Consider the following 18623-nt stretch of genomic DNA (forward strand, 5'->3'; position numbering starts at 1 on the left):
ATAGCGGTGGAGGAGGGCAAGGTAGCCAAAACTGGTTTTTGGTTAAAAATTTTATATTTTATTTTTTTAATTAGGGTACACTCCAAAAAAGTGGGAAATATCCAAAATACAAGAATGAGCAATTGTGCTGTAGTATAACAATGGCTGGTTAAGGCCGGTATACATGTCTATTCTGCACAAGGTACGGACAAGTCCTGTGGGATCCATGCCTGGTTCATTTTAATGAACGTGAGCTTGTCCACATTGGCTGTGGACAGGCGGTTGTGCTTGTCTGTGATAAAACCCCCTGCCATGCTAAACACACGTTCAGATAAAACACTGGCTGCAGGGCAAGCCAGCAGCTCCAAGGCATAAAGGGCAAGCTCAGGCCATGTGCCCAATTTGGAGACCCAGAAGTTGAAGGGGGATACTGGTCATTCAGTACGTGTAGGCGTGTGCACACATACTGCTCCACCATGTTGCTGAAATACTGCCTCCTGCTAAGACGATCCAGATCAGCTGGTGGTGCTGGTTGTTGTGGAGTGCTGACAAAGCTTTTCTACATTTCAGCTGCGTTGGCGACCTCTTCCTCCTCCTCCTCTGCCTTTGCCTTGTGCTTCCACTGTACCCCCGCTGTCAGGTGGGAATGCCACCAGCAGCGCGTCTACTCACGCAACTTGCGATCACACTCCAGTGAGGGAATTAAAGACGGTACTTTGTCCTTGTAACGAGGATCCAGCAGCGTGGCAACCCACTAATCAGCACAAGTTAGAATGTGGGCAACTTGGCGGTCGTTGCGGAGACACTGCAGCATGTAATCGCCAATGTGTGCCAGGCTGCCCAGAGGCAACGAAAAGCTGACCTCTGTGGGAGGTGTATCATCTGTGTCCTCTGTATCCCCCCAGCCATTCACTAGTGATGTCAATGAGCTGGTTTAGGTGCCACCCTGCTGTGAACACGGTTCCCCCTCCTCATCGTGCACCTAGTTATCCTTCAGAACTGTGTCGTGGCTGGACAATTGTGTACCTGGCATTTGTGGGTGCAGGAACTCACCCTCGGTGCCACTTGTGAATGACTGGCCGGAAACCCTATGAAATGATCCCTCTTCCTCCTCCTGTGCCACATCCTCTTCCATCATCGCCAGAAGCATTTTTTTCAAGAAGGCATAGAAGTGGGATAGTAACGCTGAGAACGGCGTTATCGGCACTGGCCATGTTGGGGGAGTACTCGAAACAGGGCAACAAGGAACACAGGTCTCACATGGAGGCCCAGTCATTGGTGATGAAGTGGTGCTGTTCCGGAGAGCGACTCACCCATGCATTCTGCAGCTGAAACTCCACTATCGGCTGCTGCTGATCGCACAGTCTGGCCAGCATGTGCAAGGTGGAGTTCCACCTTGTGGGCATGTCACATATGAGGCGGTGAGCGGGAAGGCCTAAGTTACGCTGCAGCACTCACAGGCGAGCAGCAGCTGGGTGAGAACACCAAAGGTACGGCATACATATTAGGACATCATCAGACATCATCCACAACTCCATCCTCCGTCAGGCAAAACTCCATCAGACCTCAGACAAAACTCCGTCCTCCCTCATCCAAAACTCCGTCCTCCCTCAGGGAAAACTCCGTCGTCCCTCAGCCAAAACTCCGTCGTCCCTCAGCCAAAACTCCGTCGTCCCTCAGCCAAAACTCCGTCGTCCCTCAGCCAAAACTCCGTCGTCCCTCAGCCAAAACTCCGTCGTCCCTCAGCCAAAACTCAGTTGTCCCTCAGCCAAAACTCCGTCGTCCCTCAGCCAAAACTCCGTCGTCCCTCAGCCAAAACTCAGTCGTCCCTCAGCCAAAACTCCGTCGTCCCTCAGCCAAAACTCCGTCAGACATCAGCCAAACAAAACTCCGTCAGACATCAGCCAAAACTCAGTCGTCCCTCAGCCAAAACTCCGTCGTCCCTCAGCCAAAACTCCTTCGTCCCTCAGCCAATACTCCGTCGTCCCTCAGCCAAAACTCCGTCAGACATCAGCCAAAACTCCGTCAGACATCAGCCAAAACTCCGTCAGACATCAGCCAAAACTCTGTCGTCCCTCAGCCAAAACTCCGTCAGACATCAGCCAAAACTCCGTCAGACATCAGCCAAAACTCCGTCAGACATCAGCCAAAACTCCGTTAGACATCAGCCAAAACTTCGTCCTCCCTAACTCAAAATATGCCCTACTACACACACTCTTCACCTGACAGAGCTGCTAGCTGCTGGAGAGGCAAAGGACCTGTGATGATGTCATGACCATGTGACGAGTCACGTGTGTGGGAGGGGTCAGATGTGCACAGCAGCTGGTAGAGTGTACAGAACTGTAGCCATCAAATAGAGCTCTGTACTAGAGATGTGTGTGTAACCTGCATGTAGCAGAGTTGTGTATTGTGTAGCAGGCTGTATGTGTAACCTGCATGTAGCAGAGCGGTGTACTGTGTAGCAGAGCTGTATGTGTAACCTGCATGTAGCAGAGCTGTGTACTGTGTAGCAGAGCTGTATGTGTAACCTGCATGTAGCAGTGCTGTGTACTGTGTAGCAGAGCTGTATGTGTAACTTGCATGATGTCTTCTTCCTGGCCAGTATAGTACAGAGCCGCGAACGCGCACGCCGACTCTATACTATACAGGCCAGGAATAAGTCACCATGGCACATGCGCGGCGGCGTGCGCGTTCAGGACATTGCGCGGCCCGGCGGGATTCAACAGGAGAGGTGGCCGTAACCAGGGGAGACCAAAGACAACATCAGGTAAGAGGTGACTTATTTTCTAAAAAAGGGTGGGAATTGGGTAATAAAATGTATTTAGAAAAATGATCACTGTCAAATCATTAACAGATTTAACAGTGATCAATATGATGGGAATATCCCTTTAACCATTGTTCAGAGAATATGAATGATAACACGGACACTTGTCTCTCGGCCGGGAGAAGAATCCAGGAAGTGAACGTCGCGCTCAAGAAAGGCAAGTATAAAAAAGTGAAGATGAGAATACCCCTTTAAGAAATCATAAGTTCTGCAAGGGTATGTAAACTTATCAGCACAACTGTAAGTAGCTGTGTGATATAAATCTGTGGAATATGGGAAGCATAAGAGGATGTGCACCATAAATCCCATCTTTGTAAGGCCTCTTGCACATGGCCGCTGTGTGCCTGTGGTTGTATTGTGGACCACATACGGCGGTTCCGCAATACACAGGGCACCAGCCGTGTGCATCCAGCATCCGTGATGTCGACCCATTCACTTGAACGGAACGTAAACACGGATCGGATCCCCATAGAAGCACTACAGAGTGCTTCCGTGGTGTTTCTGGCCGTCCCACCGCACAGCAAAAAAGTAGAACATGCTCACTGACCCATTCAAGTTGAATAAGTCTGGATCTGTCCCAGCCGCTGCACGCACGTTGCCCGTGCATTGGGGACTGCAAATTGCTGTCCCTAATGCACGGAATCGACCAACAACGTTTATGTGTAAGAGGCCTAACACATGTGATCTAGTTATGTGTGAAGAGGCATATATTCCTTCCATGTTGCATGTATTTATTAATTAGGGCTACCAATTCTGAGTAACTCGGAGTGACAGGAGATTTCCAGAATCTGATGTATTTATTTTTTATTTTAACCCCTATAACTTTTTTGTAATTATGTTTACGGAGCTGGGTGGGGCTCATTTTTTGCAGGGCAATCTGAACTTTTCACTCATACCATTCTGGGGTGTTTAAGACTTTTTGATCACTTTTTATAAAAAAAATTGTAGCAAATGAAGCGACCAAAAACGACGAATCGGACATTTGGACTCTTTTTTTTTTCTGTTTTGCTGTTTGCCGTATGGGGAATATATTTTTATACAATGGGTGATTTTACACATTGCGACACCCATGATGTGTATTTTTTCAGTTCTTTTATTTTCATTTTGGGAAAAGGGGGGTGATCTAATTATTATTATTTTTTTTACACTTTTTTATAGTTCCCAGGTTACACACACATCTCTGTAACACAGTACACAGCTCTGCTACATGCAGGTTACACACACATCTCTGTAACACAGTACACATCTCTGCTACACAGTACACAGCTCTGCTACATGCAGGGTACACATACAGCTCTGCTACACAGTACACAGCTCTGCTACATGCAAGTTACACATACAGCTCTGCTACACAGTACACAGCACTGCTACATGCAGGTTACACATACAGCTCTGCTACACAGTACACAGCTCTGCTACATGCAGGTTACACATACAGCTCTGCTACACAGTACACCGCTCTGCTACATGCAGGTTACACATACAGCCTGCTACACAATACACAACACTGCTACATGCAGGTTACACACACATCTCTAGTACAGAGCTCTATTTGATGGCTACAGTTCTGTACACTCTACCAGCTGCTGTGCACATCTGACCCCTCCCACACACGTGACTCGTCACATGGTCATGACATCATCACAGGTCCTTTGCCTCTCCAGCAGCTAGCAGCTCTGTCAGGTGAAGAGTGTGTGTAGTAGGGCATATTTTGAGTTAGGGAGGACGAAGTTTTGGCTGATGTCTGACGGAGTTTTGGCTGATGTCTGACGGAGTTTTGGCTGATGTCTGACGGAGTTTTGGCTGATGTCTGACGGAGTTTTGGCTGATGTCTAATGGAGTTTTGGCTGATGTCTGACGGAGTTTTGGCTGATGTCTGACGGAGTTTTGGCTGATGTCTGATGGAGTTTTGGCTGAGGGACGACGGAGTTTTGGCTGAGGGACGACGGAGTTTTGTTCTGTTGTTTATTACCCTCACTAGGGAGGCGATATGTTAGAGGAGCGTCACGATCTATTATCTATTATCATTCCCTTCTTATGTAGGGACATGTACTGTGCTTGTTCACTGTTAGTAACACCTATTATTTTTCTTGTTGATACATTCCTCCTCTCACTTCATATCAGTCTCTCTCCATCTCCTATAAACTCCTTATAGCCACTGCCTTCTATGCTGACTGCATCTATTCGGGTCTAAGCCCTATGGTTCGCTGCTGCTATAAAGATATCTTTATTAGCACTGTTATTATATCTTCTCCCGCATATCACTGCCTAAAAACTAACTCTCACACACCCTGCATCCCGACATGTTTCGCTGTAACACAGCGTCTTCAGGGGATGATGCAGGTGTGAGTTACTTCACTGTAGCTCGTGATTTGCACTTAAATGCCTGGTCATGCAGGTTGTGCTCAAGTTTAGAACGTTTATGCCTCGCTTCAGGCTCTGATTGCACAGTGTGCAAACCACTAGTGTCTTGTCGTCAGCACCTTGTCTGAAGATCTGCCACGCCAGGGAACTCCTTGGAGCTGTCTTTGGTGTGCTCGGTCCTTTGGTGCGGTGGGCAGTAGCAGGCGTACTGTCTAGGGGTCGGACACTCCGCTTTTGCACCCTGCTCCCTCTTCTGCTGTGCTGGTGGCTCTGTGTGACCACCGCCTCTTCCTCCGAACTACACAGCTCACTCGCATGACCTTGATTCCATGTGGGGTCGAGGACCTCATCGTCCTCCACATCATCTTCCACCCAGTCTTCACCCCTGCCCTCCTTGTCGGTCTGCACACTTTTGAAAGCCACTGAAGTTGGCACCTATATTTCGTCATCATCCGAGATGTGCTGCGGTGGTCCTTCCTTGTACTCATCTTGAAACAAAAATGGTTAGGCATTGGTGCACTCAATATCTTCCACTTCTGGGGCAGGGCTAGGTGGATGGCCCTGGGAAACCCTGCTAGCAGAGTCATCAAAAAAGCAGAAGAGACTGCTGCATGACTTGTGGCTCAGACTGCTTGGCTGATTTGCAAGGGGTTGAGGTGAAAGACTGATGGACATCGGGTGCAGGTGCCAACTCTGATCTTTCAGCAGGAGACTGGGTGGGAGACAATGTAAAGGAACTGGAGGCACTATCAGCAACCCAATCTACTATCGCCTGTATGTCACGGATGGTGTACAGGAAACAAGACAATGCAATATAATTAATGACTCACTGGATCCACAACTAAGGAACAAAAGGGAGACCCCTGCATGAGACCTGCCACTCTCCCTGACTGCTCAGCCTATGCGAACACCCCAAAGGTGGATGGGCGCATATCCACGTACCTCGGCTATCTAATACCTGAAGACCCTACAATAGTGAAGGGACACGACCACCGGCTCCCTACACTAGACACGGAGGGAGTCAGGTTCACCTGAAAATCCAGCAGACAGAAAATCACAAATAAATGAACAGCACTTATCTTGCAGAGGACTGGGAAAACGGAACAGCATGCACACACACTCCAGGAAGTTGTATAAGCCGCACACTACTGCATTATGGGGAGGAACTTAAAGGGAAGCAATCAGTCCAACTGAATGACAGCTGAGATAGACTAACGAGATGAGGAACTGAAACCAAAACAAAGAAACTCAAGGAGGAGGATCTGGAAGGCTCCTGTCAGAGCTTCTCAGCTGTCTGGTTGTGACACTGTACTTGTTCTTGCTTCACCATTTTTAGAGCTGCATTAGGCCCGACCAAATAACGCTAATGGTTCTATTGCCTACTCGTACCTGAGAAAGATGTTTCACTTGTGCGTGTAGCTGGCACAGATCGACCACATCCTCTCCCTGCAACAGGAGCTCCACCAGCAGCACCACGACCTGGGCCACGTCCCTTATTTGACGCTCTCATCATATTTCTCAAATTTAGGATCTTGTTTTTTTAATAACAGAATAGAAGAACAGTATCTAACGTGTGTATTTCACACTGACAGATGCAGCAAAGGCTTCAATATTAAATACTTTGCCCAAAATGGGTGTTTTTTTATAACAGAATAGAACAGAAGTATCTAACGCGTGTATCTCACACTGACAGGCACCAGATGTAGGATATTGCCAAAAATGGGTGTTTTTTGAACCCAGAATATTATTGCAGTATTTCAAGCTTGGATTTGAATGTCACAAAAGCACATATGCTGTGCTGGTGCAATAAGCTTGCATAAAATGGCACTGGGCTTAGGGCAGGGTAAAAAGATTGTGCACTGCACCCACAAAACTAAATCTAGGTAGCTCGCTGTGTTATCAATCACTTCTAATTAAAGATTCTGTCATGTTCTCTCCCTCACAGCAGCAGCATCCTCTCCCTACACTGGTAACAACAGAGTGACCTGCAGCGCTACGTGACTCCAGCTTATATAGAGGCTGTTTCACATGCTGCACTGGCCAATTACAGCCATGCCATTAGTAGGCATGACTGTGATCGCTTCTAAGGGCACACGAGTTAAACGCTTGTTGATTGGCTGCACTGCAGCCTTTCAAAAAGTGCCATTAACTTGCCGAACACCGAACCCGAACTTTTACTGAAAAGTTCGGGTTCGGGTCCGGGGTCCAAAAATCCTAAAGTTCGGTACGAACCCAAACTTTACAGTTCGGGTTCGCTCAACTCTACCTATAAACTGTACAACTCAAGTTAAAAAACAAACTGAAATCTTTTAGGTAGAGGGAATAAAAAATATAAAAATAAAATAATATGGTTGCTTAAGTGTGCACACCCTTTTTTTGTTGAAACACCTTTTTGATTTTATTACAGCACTCTTGTTCAGTACAGAAATAAAAATATATACACACTTTACGGTTGCTGTTATTCGTGGTGAATGTGTTTAGTGGCCTATATTAGTACAAAAAGAAAAAAATATATACGTACTTCACTGTTGCAGTTATTTGTGGTCAAAGCATTTAGTGGCCTATTCCAGTATAAAAAGAAAAATATATATGCATGTCACTGTTGCATTAATTTGTGACAAAAGGGTTTAGTGGCCTATTTAAGTAAAAAACTAAAAATATATTCACACTTCACTGTTGCACTTATTTGAGGCAAAAGTGTTTAGTGGCCTATTTCAGTACAAAAATAAATTGTTTAGAAAATAGAAATAAGGCGGCTCACCTCCAAACCAAATGGAATTAGGTGCTCACGTTAATGTTTACCCCAAAAAACAAAGAGGAAGTGAATGTATATATAAAACGGGCACTCAAGTCATAAGTTGTTGCATAAAAAACGTTTATATAAACATGCCACTATAACAGTTAAATTAACATTTAAAATAACATTTAAAAAATTTTATATAAAAAACAATAATATGTAAAAACAATATGTAAAGACAATGCAATATTCGAATGATCTTTGATCGATATTATAGTCGACTTTGATGATGTAGATCGATATTATAATCGACTCTTGGATCTAATATGAGATAGTCAGATAGCACGCTTAATCAGCGATATTTTCTTTTCCCATTAGCTTTAGTTGAATCTCTCAAAACTTTCAAATAGAGACCATTTGAAAAACCAGGATCACTATTTGAAAGTTTTGAGAGATTCAACTAGAGCTAATGGGAAAAGAAAATAATCACTGATTAAGCGTGCGGTCTATTTTGTCGAACTAAAACCACCGGCAGTGGTGAAGACATAGTACAGAGACTGCTTACCCTTTTCCATATGTTTATCAAGCTGCTAACAAACAAAGTACAAGTGGTTTTATATGCCAACATTGGGAACATTATTTGAAAAGTTCGCTGCCTCTCCAGTATTTTCTGTGGCTTTTCTTAAATAGTCGATGCCCTTGAAGATTCTTCAAATAGTCGATGCTCTTGAGACCGATTTTTCTGGACACTAACTATCTCATATTAGATCCAAGAGTCGATTATAATATCGATCTACATCATCAAAGTCGACTATAATATCGATCGAAGATCATTTGAATATTGCATTGTCTTTACATATTGTTTTTACATATTGTTGTTTTTTATATAACATTGTTTTAAATGTTATTTTAAATGTTATTTTAACTGTTATAGTTGCATGTTTATATAAATGTTTTCGATGCAACAACTTATGACTTGAGTGCCCGTTTTATATATACAAAAATAAATATATATTCTCAGTTTACTTCTGCAGTTATATGTGTTGAAAGCGTTTAGTGGCCTATTTCAGTATGGAAAGAAAAATATATATGCACTTTGCTGTTATTTGTGGTGAATGCGTTTAGTGACCTATTTTAGTACAGAAAGAAAAATATATACACACTTCACTGTTGCAGTTATTTGTGGTCAAAGCGTTTAGTGGCCTAGTTCAGTACAGAACAAAAAAAAAATATGTAGTGATGATCGAGCATCAAAGTATTCGGGTGTTCGGGTCGAACACATTGCTATATTCGTGTGCTCGGCCGAGCACCCGAGTATAAAGGAAGTCAATGGGAGACAACCAAGCACCCCCTGCTATGAAAAGGGGAGGGTGCCTGGTACATTGGAAAAGGTCAGAAAGTGACAGAAACACCACCGAAATGGATCGGGAACACCATGAGGTTGATGACTGGATGCATATTGGACTCCCAGGTCGCTGCTGGGAACCATGTTGTCCGAGTTGTATGCCACTTTTACAGACTGACAAAATACGCACAACCACCCCCCCCCCCCAAAAAAAAAAAAAAAATTACAGGAAAAATTGTTAGGAAACATTCTTTCCTGTATATTCAAATGTATATAAAGTGCAAGTGCTGCAATAAAATTACAAGCAAGAGGCACTCCGAAACCGCCTGTATATCACATAAAGGAGGGCCACATTCACATTGTGGTACAATTGTTCAGGTAGTGGGACTCCTACACACTTATAAAGCGCATGCACTAAGTGAAAGGTCTGCCCAAAGTTACAAGGAACTGGCACTCCAAAACGCTGTTAGTTACACATAAAGGAGGGCATCGTACACACCCTTGAAAAATTATGATTGGTGGCCTGCTGGTGACCCTCAAAAACATTTTGAGCAAGGGCCTGCTGATCTGACCATCTAAAACCTTAGAGACGAGGGCCTGCTGCTGCATTGGTGACTCTAGATAACCTCTGGGCGATTGCACGTCCCCGTGATGGCGGCGATCCATTTGGATGTCTGCCCTATCAACTTTCGATGTTCTTTTCTGCGCCTACCATGGTGATCATGGGTAATGAGGAATCAGGGTTCGATGCCGGAGAGGGAGTTTGAAAAATGGATACCACGTCCAAGGGAGGTCAATGGCTGAAATCTGATTGGGTGGAGAGAATGGGTCAAGTTATTAAAGCAGAAACATCCAAGGAAGGCAGCAGTCGTGCAGGAATTACCCACTCCTGACTCAGGGAGGTAGTGACGGTAAATAACAATACAGGACTCTTAAGGTGCCCTGTTATTGGAATGAATAATAAAAAGGGAATGTCACTGTGGTATTTTGGATAATGAAACATTACAGGAGAGGCACTGCTGCCGCTTTGTTGACTCTAGATAACTTCTGCCTGATCGCACGTCCTTGTGACATCCATGATAAATTTGGATATCCTCCCTATCAACTTTCGATGTTCTTTTATGCGCCTACCATGATGATCACGGGTAACGGGGAATCAGGGTTCCATGCCGGAGAGGGAGCCTGATAAACGGCTACTACTTCAAAGCAAGGCAGCATGAGTTGTGGGCCTGCATGTGAGCTGAGCCTTTAAAAGATTTAAGTCACGGGTCTACACGTGAGCTGAACAGTAAAAGATTTTAGGTGTGGGCCTGCTGGTGAGCTGAGGTGGAACAGACAAACCCAACTTGAATTTGATGGCTGCATTAATCTGCAGGTAACGGTGATACAGCTCCACAGATTGTTTCCATCTGCATTTTTCTAAGCAATCTGTGGCCTTAGTCTTTTATCCAGACTCAGTCATTGTGCCACTATGTAGCCTCCTCATGCTGCCATCTCCACACCATGTCACCTTGCCACTCATTTTTCTCACCATGCTGCTGCTGATGCAGCTTAAAAGGACTTACAGTGATCACCAGGCCCACAATCTAATTAAGGTTTTACGCACAAAACCAAAGTAAAAAAATCCATTTTATAGGAAAAATGTATTGAAAACATTATTTACTGTATATTTACTTGAATATAAAGTGCAAGTCCTGCCAAAAATTACAATGAAGAGGCATTCCGATACAACCTGTATATCACATAAAGGAGGGCCTCATTCACATTGAGTTGCGGGCCTGCAGGTTAGCTGACCAATTAAAGGATTTTAGGTGTGGGCCTGCTAGTGAGCTGACCCTGTAAAACATTATATTCAAGGGCCTGCTGCTGAACTAACCCTCTAAAACATTAGGGGCGAGGGCCTGCTGCCGAGGTGATGCTCTAAAACATTATATGCGATGGCCTGCTGCTGAGCTGACCCTCTAAAACATTATGGGCGAGGTCCTGCTGCTGAACTGGACATCTAAAACATTAGGGGCGAGGGCCTGCTGCTGAGCTGACCCTATTAAAAAAAAATAGAGTGGAGGGAATATAGACAATCTGGATGAGAAGGAGGACTAGAATACAAGATTCAACCATACTCTTTTTTTTTTTTTTTGTGGTGGAAAAGGTGCATTGGAATACATTACAGTAGATTGAGTACATTAAAAATGATAGATTGAAATTGCTTTTATGTTCATCATCAACTCAGCTCTTCTCTGGTGGAGTTCAGAAGTCAGGGGCAATCCAGGCCTTGTTCATTTTTATCTGAGTCAACCTGTCAGCATTGCTAGTGGACAAGCGGATACACTTATCTGTTATAAAGCCACCAGCAGCACTAAATACACGTTCAGACAAAACGCTAGCGGCACGACAGGCCAGCACCTCCAAGGCGTAGAGCGCTCGTGCCACATGTCCAGCTTGGACACCCAGTAGTTGTAAGGCACTGGGGGATCATTTAGGATGCTGACATGGTCTGCTATGCATTCTTTCACCATCTTCCAAAACTTTTCCCTCCTTGTACCACTAGGCCGCGCTTCAGGGTGAGATTGCTGAGATTGGCGGGGTGTCATGAAAGTGTCCCATGCCTTGGAGAGTGTTGCCCTGCCTTTGTTGGAACCGCTGTGTGTTCCCTTTGTCTCCCTTCCTCGGTTGCCTAAAGAAGTATGGACTTTTCCGCCAGCGTTGTCAGATGAAAAATTTTGGAGCAATTTTCCAACAAGGATCTTCTGGTGTTGCACCATTTTGCTCATCCTCTCCACCACAGGAATGCGAGATGAGAAGTTCTCTTTGTAGTGGGGGTCGAGAAGGATGAACACCTAGTAATCTGTATTATCTAAAATGCGTATAACGTGACTGTCGCTGGAAAGGCAGCCTAACATGAAGTCAGCCATGTGTGCCAGAGTACCAACAGGCAAGACGTCAATGTCGACATCAGGATGACTCTCCATCTCCTCATCATCCTCCTCCTCTTCTGCCAATCCGCTCTGAACAGATGGAATTAAAGTTCGATGGGTACTACCCTCTGTAGCAGAGGCAACTGTCTCCAGCTCCTCCTCCTTCTCCTCATGGTCCAATTTGAGCTGAGAAGACAAACTGAGGATGGGCTGGCTATCACCCTGTGTAATGTCCTCCCCCATTTCCTCATCTGACACATTCACAGCGTTGTCCTTAATTGTGAGCTTCGATCGTTTGAGTAGACACAGCAGTGGGATGGTTACGCTGATAATAGCGTTATCAACACTAACCATCTGTGTGGATTCATCAAAAGTTTTTTAAAACCTCACAGAGGTCTGACATTAATGCCCACTCCTCGCTTCTGAATAGTGGCAGTTGACTCAAAAGGCGACGACCATGCTGCAGCTGGTATTACACAACTGCCCTCTGCTGCTCACAAAGCCTGGCTAACATGTGGAACGTAGAGTTTCAGCGTGTGCTCACGTCGCACAACAGTCGGTGAGTTGGAAGCCGCAAGCGCTGCTGCAGTGTTGACAGACCGTCTGAAGCTGTGGACGACTTGCGGAAATGGGCACACACGTGGCGCGCCTTCACTAGTAGCTCTGGCAAATTGGGTTAGGTTTTGATAAACCGCTGAACCACTAAGTTTAAGACGTGGGCTAGACATGGGATATGTGTCAGGTTGCCGAGCTCCAAATCCGCCACCAAGTTACGGCCATTGTCAGACACAACCATGCCTGGTTGTAGGTTTTGTGGCAAAAGACACAGCTCGGTTTGGTCCCTTATACCCTGCCGCTAAACAGATCAACTTCAGCACGGCCTGTTGATGCTTACCCACAGCAGTGCTGCACTGCTTCCAGCTAGCGACTGATGGCTTACTACTGCTGGAGGTGGAAGTGGAGGAGGAGGCAGATGAGGAGGAGAAGTGTGGGTTGGAGCCAGTAATATAGCTGCTGGCGGAGACCCTGATGGACGTAGGGCCTGCAATCCTGGGCGTGGGTAGCATCTGTGCCATCCCAGGGTACGAGGTTGCTAGTGTTCATGCCCCAGCTTTTGGTACGGCACAGGTTGTAAACTACCACTCTTGTCGTCTGCACTTTCCTCAAAAAAGCGCCATACTGCGGAACACCTACCCCTTGGCAAGGTAGATTTACGCATGGAAGTGCTCGGTGTAACAGTTGTGGGCCTGTTTGGTGTGGGCCGACTTGACCTAACCACAACCTCAGTGATTGGTAACTGTGTCTCATCATCATCCACCTCGTGAACGAATAATTGCCATTCACCACCGTCATCTTCTTGAGACTGTGAAGGCTCAAGAGGTTGGGAATCAGGGCACAATATCTCAGGTCCCTCTTCAAGCATGCTGGGCACGAGGGCCAAATGTAATAGTAGCGCTGGATAGAGCTCCTCGGAATATCCGACTGTGGGATCACTTGTTTGGCAAGCCTCTCCATGGTGGGAGGAAGGATGATCAGAGAGAGGATTCGGTTGACCTGACTCTTGGCTACAGAGACTGGACTTGGTGGAAGAGAGAGTGGTGCTTAACCAACTGGAATCATTATATTCAGCAATCCAACCGACCAACTGTTCGCACTGGTCCGACTTGGACAGTGTTGTCCTGCGCCGCCCAGCTAAGTTGGACATGAAGCTGGTTACAGTGGATGTTCATTTTTTTTTTTCTGGTGCACTGGCAGCAGACACAGTTTCATTGCACCCTGGGCCATGGCATCACGCCCACTTCTCCGTCCCTTAGTGCTGGCCTTCTTCATTTTAATTGTTTTGTCACTAGATATGGCACAGATTGTTTTACAGTCTGCTAAAACATGGTAACATAGTACATAAGGTCGAAAAAAGACATTTGTCCATCCAGTTCGGTCTTTTTAACCTGCAAGTTGATCCAGAGGAAGGCAAAAAAAAAAAAAACTGTGAGGTAGAAGCCAATTTTCCCCACTTTAGGGGAATAAAAAATTCCTTCCCAACTCCAATCAGGCAATCAGAATAACTCCCTGGATCAACGACCCCTCTCTAGTAGCTATAGCCTGTAATATTATTACGCTCCAGAAATACATCCAGGCCCCTCTTGAATTCCTTTATTGTACTCACCATCACCACCTCCTCAGGCAGAGAGTTCCATAGTCATAGTCTAAAAACACAGTTTTCTGATGCAGGACAGTATATGTCACAGAAACACACAGGATATAGACACTAGATTAGGCCCAGGTATTTGGATTTTGCCCTAAAGACAGTGTTTTCTGATGCAGGACAGTATATGTCACAGAAACACACAGAATATGGACACTGGATTAGGCCCAGATTATTGGAATCTGCGGTACAGACACTGTTTTCTGATTTACACTGTTTATATGTATATTTTTCACTATATCTGGCCCTGACAACCACAAAATGTATTGAAGCGCAGATCACTGATTGCACCGTTAACAGCAAAAATGTGGCTAGATTATGAGAAAAAAATTATTGTTTTCACTAATATTCTCCTTATTTCTGCCCCTGACACACAGAACGTATTGCACATTTGTCACAAGTCACTGCAGACACCCTCTATATAGAAAAAGAATCGCTATTTTGCAAAGTATGTAAAAAAAAATATGAGTACGACTTTGCTAAAATAAATTGCTGCCAACCACACTCAATAGTCCTTAAAAGGACTTTTGGGTCTTTGAAACGTTATTCACTTGAATAAAATATGATCACAAACTCCCTACACTATCTGTCCCTTCCTAATGTCAGCTCTCCCTGACTCGCAATGAGCCAAACCCGCGTCATCGGGTGCTATATAGCACCCAATGACGCGTTCCGGCCAGGCAATCACTGTAATGCCAGCAGCCAACATGGCTACTGGCATTACAGTAATGGCAGTACTTACCTGCACATTTATTGCGAGTAGTTTATAGCCGAGTACCGCTATGTGCCGAGCATAGCGATGCTCGAGCCGAACAACTATTTGGCCGAGCATGCTCGCTCATCACTATATATATGCACTTCACTGTTGCAGTTATTTGTGGCAAAAAGCGTCTAGTGACCTATTTCAGTTCAAAAATAAAAATATGTTTTCAGTTCACTTCTGTAGTTATATGTGATTAAGGCGTTTAGTTGCCTATTTTAGTACAGAAAGAAAAATATATACACACTTCACTGTTGCACTTATTTGAGACAAAAGCATTTTGTGTCCTATTTTAGTACGAAAAGAAAGATATATACACACTTCACTGTTGCAGTTATATGTGCTCAAAGCGTTTAGAGACCTATTTCAGTACAGAGAGAAAAATATATACACACTTTACTGTTGCAGTTATTTGTGGCAAAAGCATTTAGTGGTCTATTTAAGTAAAGAATGAAAAATATATACGCACTTCAATGTTGCACTTATTTGCGGCGAAAGCGTTTAGTGGCCTATTTCAGTACAGAAAAAAATATATTCTCAGTTTACTTCCCAGTTATATCTGTTGAAAGCATTTAGTGGCCTATTTCAGTATGGAAAGGAAAATATACATGCACTTTACTGTTGCTGTTATTTGTGGGGAATGTGTTTAGTGACTTATTTTAGTACAAAAAGAAAAATATATATGCACTTCACTGTTGCAGTTATTTGTTGTCAAAGCATTTAGTGGCCTATTTTAGTTCAAAACGAAAAATATATACACACTTCTACACTTACCTAAAGAATTATTAGGAACACCATACTAATACGGTGTTGGACCCCCTTTTGCCTTCAGAACTGCCTTAATTCAACGTGGCATTGATTCAACAAGGTGCTGATAGCATTCTTTAGAAATGTTGGCCCATATTGATAGGATAGCATCTTGCAGTTGATGGAGATTTGAGGGATGCACATCCAGGGCACGAAGCTCCCGTTCCACCACATCCCAAAGATGCTCTATTGGGTTGAGATCTGGTGACTGTGGGGGCCATTTTAGTACAGTGAACTCATTGTCATGTTCAAGAAACCAATTTGAAATGATTCGAGCTTTGTGACATGGTGCATTATCCTGCTGGAAGTAGCCATCAGAGGATGGATACATGTTCTCATTCTGTTTACGCCAAATTCGGACTCTACCATTTGAATGTCTCAACAGAAATCGAGACTCATCAGACCAGGCAACATTTTTCTAGTCTTCAACAGTCCAATTTTGGTGAGCTCGTGCAAATTGTAGCCTCTTTTTTCTATTTGTAGTGGAGATGAGTGGTACCCGGTGGGGTCTTCTGCTGTTGTAGCCCATCCGCCTCAAGGTTGTGCGTGTTGTTGCTTCACAAATGCTTTGCTGCATACCTCAGTTGTAACGAGTGGTTATTTCAGTCAACGTTGCTCTTCTATCAGCTTGAATCAGTCGGCCCATTCTCCTCTGACCTCTAGCATCCACAAGGCATTTTTGCCCACAGGACTGCCGCATACTGGATGTTTTTCCCTTTTCACACCATTCTTTGTAAACCCTAGAAATGGTTGTGCATGAAAATCCCAGTAACTGAGCAGATTGTGAAATACTCAGACCGGCCAGTCTGGCACCAACAACCATGCCACGCTCAAACTTGCTTAAATCACCTTTCTTTCGCATTCTGATATTCAGTTTGGAGTTCAGGAGATTGTCTTGACCAGGACCACCCCCCTAAATGCATTGACGCAACTGCCAAGTAATTGGTTGACTAGATAATTGCATTAATGAGAAATAGAACAGGTGTTCCTAATAATTCTTTAGGTGAGTGTATGTTGCAGTTTTTTGTGGTCAAAGCATTTAGTGGCCTCATTCTGTACAGAAAGAAAAATATATACTCACTTTACTGTTGCTGTTATTTGTGGTGAATGTGTTTAGTGGCCTATATAAGAACAAAAATAAAAATATATATGCACTTCACTTTTGCAGTTATTTGTGGTCAAAGCATTTAGTGACCTATCTCAGTACAGAATGAAAAATATATACGCACTTCACTGTTGCACTTATTTGAGACAAAAGCATTTTGTGTCCTATTTTAGTACGAAAAGAAAGATATATACACACTTCACTGTTGCAGTTATATGTGGTCAAAGCGTTTAGAGGCCTATTTCAGTACAAAATGATAAATATATAAACACGTCACTGTTGCAGTTATTTGTGGTGAAAGCATTTAGTGGCCTATTTCAGTACAAAAAGAAAAATATATATGCACTTCACTGTTGTATTTATGTGTGGTCAAAGCGTTTAGTGGCCTATATTGGTAAAGAACGAAAAATATATACGCACTTCACTGTTGCACTTATTTGAGGTGAAAGCATTTAGTGGCCTATTCCAGTATAAAAAAAATATTTAAAAAATTATATAAACGCTTCACTGTTGCAGTTATTTGTTTTGAATGTGTTTAGTGGCCTATTATAGTACAGAAATAAAAATTATACATGCACTTCACTGTTGCATTTATTTGTGGTCAAAGCGTTTAGTGGCCTATTTAAGTACAAAAATTAAAATATATTCTCAGTTTACTTCTGCAATTATATGCGTTGAAAGCGTTTAGTGGCCTATTTTAGTATGGAAAGAAAATATATATGCACTTCACTGTTGCAGTTTTTTGTGGTCAAAGCATTTAGTGGCCTATTTCAGTACTGAAAGAAAAATATATACACACCTTACTGTTGCAGTTATTTGTGGTGAATGTGTTTAGCGGCCTATTTCAGTATAAAAAGAAAAATATATATGCACTTCACTGTTGCAGTTATTTGTGGCAAAGCGTTTAGTGGCCTATTTCAATACAGAACAAAAAATATATACGCACTTCACTGTTGCATTTATTTGTGACAAAAGAATTTAGTGGCCTATTTCAGTACAGAACGAAAAATGCATACGCACTTCACTGTTGCAGTTATTTGTGGTGAAAGTGTTTTGTGGCCTATTTTAGTACTTTCAGTATTTTTGTCACTTTTAGGGGTGTTTTAATTAGCTTTTAATTTATTTAGTTCAGCTAAAAGTGTGTCAGACAGAGAAGTGCCAGGCCATGCACAGAGGAGTGGCAGAGGCCTAAATGTTTCTGGTGCAGGCAGCATTCGCAGCAGAGTAAGGGGGCGTGGCAACAGGAGTCGCAGCGAGAGGCCTGAGCTCCCGGTGTCATCTAGCGGTTGTGTCTTCACCAGCATCCCAGCCAGTGGCGTAGTGATCTCCATAGCAACCATATGGGGCCCTACGCCACTGGGGGGTCGCCCGGGCCTGTTGATTTTTTATTTATTTTTTACATACACTTGCCGGCCCGTCCGTGGCCGGCTCGGGCCTGGCTGGGGAGAAGGAGTCAGGAGAGAGCAGGGCAGTGAGGGCACGACGGGGCCGGGCAGCAGATGAGAGAGGCTGCGGTGGAGGGGGTCGGGCCGGGGTCATGGGGTGTGTACTACCTGGTCTTGGAGTCTAGGAGGAAGTGGTCTC

The sequence above is a fragment of the Bufo bufo genome, chromosome 1 (assembly GCF_905171765.1).
Source record: "Bufo bufo chromosome 1, aBufBuf1.1, whole genome shotgun sequence".
In the NCBI taxonomy this organism is placed as follows: Eukaryota; Metazoa; Chordata; class Amphibia; order Anura; family Bufonidae; genus Bufo; species Bufo bufo.